The sequence below is a fragment of the Larimichthys crocea genome, chromosome VIII (assembly GCF_000972845.2).
Source record: "Larimichthys crocea isolate SSNF chromosome VIII, L_crocea_2.0, whole genome shotgun sequence".
Lineage (NCBI taxonomy): Eukaryota > Metazoa > Chordata > Actinopteri > Sciaenidae > Larimichthys > Larimichthys crocea.
Window position 1 is genome coordinate 9,334,644 of NC_040018.1, and position 5,540 is coordinate 9,340,183.

A 5,540-nucleotide genomic window follows, 5' to 3' on the forward strand; every position below is an offset into this window, starting at 1 on the left:
AAATTAGTTGTCTCGTTTTATGCTTTTTTTTTCTTTTATTCTCTTTTATTTTGATTGGATTTTTCTTTTTGCATGAATTTCTTTAACATACTTTGAGATGCCTCTGTGGAGATTACTTTTAACAGTGCATTTCAGATCAATGTTGTTATCAATAATGCAATAATGCAATACTTCAGAGAATGTAAACAATGACAAACACTGATCACATTTCGTCTTTCCTTCTGGAAAGATCGGAAGTAATTAATGACATTGAATAAAACACAATAGAATCAATCAGTGGAGGGTGCTTCAACAAAATAAAACTCTCGCCTCAGTTCAATGGGCTGCCACACATGTGAATACAAATTTGTGATTACAAGCAAGAGATAACAATCGTGATTACAAACAACAGCCCATCAGGCAAAGGGACAGGAGTGTCTTTAAAGACATCACCAATCAATGGGTAACAAACTCAAGAGTTTAGCGAGCCACCTCGATGCTGATGCAACATCAGGACGGACTAATCGATGGAAAACTGCCTCCTGAGTCCAGAGAGATTACCAACATTTTACCTCAGCATCAAGGAACAAACAGTATATATTTAGAAACAGATAAAAGACATCAACAATTAATGAAAATAATCCCTCTCATTAATATGTCTAGCTTTTACTGTTGTAAATACAACTTGGGTTCAATAAAGGTGGAAGAGCTTCAGTGTGACCTCATGGTTAATAAAGGTGAAATAACAAACCCCAGCACAAGATCTCGAAAACAAGGCTCTAAGTTCTGATCAATCTTATGTGTGTTAAGATAACATGAAGCGATGTAGAGAGTTCAGAGGAGAGAGTGGGAAGCAAAGATTGGAAAGCTTCAAGAAATGGAGTGTGGGAGGTTGTCATAGAAGAGAAAGTGGGAGATACAGGAGAGTCCCCAAAAACTACCCTAATGCACCCTTCCTCCTCCTCCACCTCCTCCTCCTTCTCCTCTGTATGGCAGAGCAGAATGTAGGTCTGCGCTTGCCTACAGCCATCAGCAACAATCAGTTCTGCCCCAGTTACTGACGCATCTCACAGACTAAACACACGCACAGACACACACATACACACACACACGTACGTCACAACATGCAGAAATGCGCACACACGCATAAACTGTCACACTTGTGTCATATGTTTGCAGGAACACACACAAACCGAACTGTCCCAGAAGAGCACACACACACACACACACACCGGCATACAGAGACATGATCTGCAACACGGCTGCACAGATGTGTGCAAACATTTGAAGATGATCATGTGTTCACATTTCAACAGAGAGAGGAGTGGAGGATAAGCAAGTTTGATATTTCTAATTTAAATATTGTCAATATTGTGCGTATTTCTCTGATGGGCGTACACACACACACACACACACACACCAGTCTGGTCAAGCTCAGTGGCACAGCTGCAGATCATTGTCCTACCAGCTGGACTGAGCCCTGCTGAAGTTTTGAAACACATTGAAGTTACTGTTTTAAATGTTTTAAAATGAGTGAATGAAAAAAAAAACTGATTCACATGAAAATATTTTTAGATCACAGCAGTGACAGCCAACACGTGTGCCTTTCAAGTGAGTGTCTTTAAATTGTATAATTCCAAAGATGTACATGAAAACCGTACACATATTTAAGTAATTTTTCAGTCTGTTTTTAGTTCTGACAGAGGATTATGCACACTGACTGATACAACATTTTTAGAAAGAGCTGATATGTAGGAAAACCAGCCTAACCTTTGTGTCAGTGCAATTAAACCACAGCAATCCTGTGTTCCATTGTGAAAGAGTTGACCCGGATGATTCAAACCACAAATAGACCCACAGCACCTGATGAAATTTTGCTTCCTTTTTTTATTTTCAACGTGTTTATATGTAACCCTTGTGGGATGTCTTCCTTCTAAAATGAAACCTTCAGGAACTGGCCTGGCTTGTGGTATCAGCAGGTTTATTCACATCTGCATCTGCATAGGTAACAAGAAAGTATAAAAGGAGGTAGATCTCATCTCGTGGGCAACAGCGCCTCTGTCTCCTCATAAGTCCTTCATCGCTTTTTTAGGACTACTTAATACATGTCATACACTCAGTAAAATACAATAAAGAAATAGTGATCGTATAGTGGATTACATTCGGGCAATCAATAAAACATTACGACATTGCATGCAATATGCAAATATACTCTGGACTGTTACCTATTTTACATAGTTAGAAATAACACATACAGTACAAAACACTTTGACGAACAACCAGCAACATCACTCGGTCAACTCATTTACATATTTCAAGATCGCATCATAGGACAACGTACTGTACATACCTGCATACATAACAAGAAAGTATAAAAGGAGGTAGATCTCATCTCGTGGGCAACAGCGCCTCTGTCTGGAGAGACGACAACACGACACGACACGATGTTAACAGCTGCTAGCTATACATAATATTACTCGACAAAACACATGAAAAACATATAGTCAACTTAATGAAAACATGGCGAAAATGTTCTGAACCACACACTACTTAGCCAAGTGAAGCCAGCTGAACTTATATAAAGTTATAACGTAATTTAACATTGTTTTGCCCACGGACATCTACAGACACGTTTACCTCCTCATAAGTCCTTCATCGCTTTGAGGACTACCCACAATCCCTTGCTTTTAGCATTCATGCAGGCGAACCTTTTCAACAGCAGGTGGCGTAGTTGTCCCATTTAGCTGGATTTAACTCAGACCTATTTAACTATGTTACATTCACCCCCCTTAAATCCTGCTAAATTGGGGTACAATACACAATAAAACAAAACAAACAAATCACAAAACTTCAGTTGTGTAGTGAGTAGAGCATAACTCAGTTCAAGTCAGTTAGAAACTTTCCACTAGGGAATGAGTCAACAAGGGGTCGGCCAATCCCCTTACTAACAAAGACACAAAAGATGCCATGTACACCTCTTATATTGTAAACATTGCTCCATAACAGAAATAACTCTGACATACCTCAGCTAAGTACTAGTGCAAAAAAAAACACAAAATAGCTCCATAACAGATAGCACTCTATCCAGAAAACATGTTCCTCACAAAAGAAAACAAAGAATCAACTGTTGACACAGAGTCATCGACAACTTGTTCATTCATTTCACAAATGAGTCGAGCTGGGGGTCTAACAGGTCTACCCAACCTAGTGCAAACTAGAGGTGGCTGTGCACAAACTACCTGGTCTAGTGTGAGTGCATCTGGCTGTGTGTCAGTGGTATGTTCTGAAACGTGTTGAGCCTTATCTGCTAGGGGCAGGGAGAGTGCATTCTGGAGCTCAGCACATGGGACTACAACTGCTTCAGTCTCTGAGGGCGGGGCGCTTCCAGCCACAACATGAGAACAGTCAGGTTGGCTGGCTGTAGTGTTCCCAACACTTGCATCATCCATTTGTAGGAGCCAGTTAATTGTCCTTGTCTCACTGTTCTGTATGTCAGCAGGAACCACTGGGTCACATTGTAAACTTCCAGCAATTGAAAAGCTGCTTGACTCCAAGATTGCTTCATCTTCCAGTGGAAGAAAACTCACAGGTAACAGGAGGTTTCTGTGGACAACCTTTTCCCGTGATGTCACAGGGTCTCTGATGCAGTACACATTGATTCCAGGTTTCACAGATGTCACTTCATAAACTATAGAATCCCAGTTGTCTGCAATTTTTCTCTTCCCTTTTACACCACGATTTGCAAGCAAGACTCTGTCACCAACAGCAAGGGGTGATCCTTTGGCTTTGCGATCGTAGTTCTTTGCCTGGCGCGCCTGTTCAGTGCGACTGTTCCACCGGGCGATGCATGCAGCTTCCGACAGGTCATGCTTCAGACGAGAGACAAACTCATGGTGGTCAACCACAGCATCCCTGGGAAGGACATGCTGGAATACAACATCAACAGGTAGACGTGGAATCCTTCCAAACATAAGAAAGAACGGTGCAAAACCTGTTGTCTCATGCGCAGTACAGTTGTAACAGAATGTCAGCATTCGAAGCATTTGTGGCCAACTGGCTTTGGAATGGGGAGGTAGGGCCCTTATCATGTTCCCGAGAGTCCTGTTGTATCGCTCAACGACTCCATTCCCCATTGGGTGGTACGGGGTGGTATGCGATTTCTGGATGCCAGCCATCTCCAGGAGCTCTTTAATGAGTTGACTCTCGAAATTCGCTCCCTGATCCGAATGGATGCGTTTAGGGAAGCCGTATATGCAGAAAAAGTCATCCCAGAGACGACGGGCAACCTGCTTTGCCGACTGATTTTTACATGGAAAAGCATGTGACATTTTGGAAAAGTGATCTGTGACAACTAAGACATCAACACACTTCTTGTCAGTCTGTTCGGCAGTCCAAAAGTCAATACATACTAGTTCCATAGGTTCAGTAGTGCAGATGCTTTCAAGGGGAGCACGATCATTAGGCTCTGGGGTCTTTCCAACCACACAGCGGAAGCAGTTTTTCACATGGTTGATTATGTCACGTTCCATCCCTATCCAAAAAAATCTCTGCCTAGCAAGGGAGAGCGTGCGAGCCTGCCCCTGATGGCCAGCTGAGTCGTGGAGACCATGGAGGACTTGGGCTTTCAAAGAGTCTGGAACAACAAACTGGTAAATTGTCCTGTTCATGTGTCTGTCTTTCTTTACTTTGTACAACAGGCCATCCTTGATAGAGAGCTTGGGCCAGTGTCTCAGCAGTTTCATTACACCACAAGACTCACCAGCACGTTCACGCCTAGTGGGCCTCCTATGACGCTAAACATAAAAGGAGATTCTGCCCAAGACTCCATCTTGCTCCTGTAAATTATCCAGCTCACTTTTTGGTAAGGAGCAGGGCTGTTCGTCACTGACAAGCTGAGGAATAGCAGGACCTGTCCCTCTCATCTGGCTGACACCACCAGAGTCATGTGCATCCAACACGGCTGAGACATCCTGCGAAGAGAGGGACCCTTGAGGTGAAGGCGGAGTGTCAACAGCCTCCTCCTCGGACTGATCAACAACCAACTGACAGTTAGTAGTACATCGAAATGCATCTTGTACTGTCCTATCCATCATCCCATTTACTTGGTCCAACAATGAGGCATAAGGCTCAGTTACAAGACGGTGGGCTATGCATGACTGGACAAATGGCTCTCTACTCAGTACATCAGCAACCACATTCTTTGTGCCAGGGACGTAGTTTAGATCGAAACTGTATACTGCGAGCTTTGAAACCCATCTCTGTTCGCATGCGTCCAGCCTAGGTTTAGTCAAGATGTATGTCAACGGATTATTATCCGTCCAGACTGTGAAAGACCGCCCTTTGAGCCAATGGCTGAACTTATCACAGACCGCCCATTTAAGAGCAAGAAACTCCAGCCGATGTGCTGGATAATTCAGCTGGGAGCGTGACAGGGTCTTGCTGGCGAATGCCACTGGTCTGGCAAACTGTCCATCAGGGGGCAACTGTGAGAGAACAGCTCCCAAGCCATCAAAGGAGGCATCTACTGCGAGGATGAATGTTGCATTAAAATCTGGATGGGC

The 5,540-nt window shown here is 43.3% G+C and overlaps 1 long non-coding RNA gene across 1 annotated transcript; it reads right to left on the reverse strand.

Moving 5' to 3' along the window:
* Positions 1–1,770: 1,770 nt before the first annotated feature.
* Positions 1,771–3,378, reverse strand: LOC109139102 (uncharacterized). The gene is made up of 3 exons (XR_002042093.2): positions 2,617–3,378; positions 2,330–2,394; positions 1,771–1,976 (listed from the first exon to the last, which is right to left on the reverse strand). It is a non-coding gene; the product is annotated as an uncharacterized LOC109139102 (long non-coding RNA).
* Between the last annotated feature and the right edge of the window lie 2,162 nt (positions 3,379–5,540).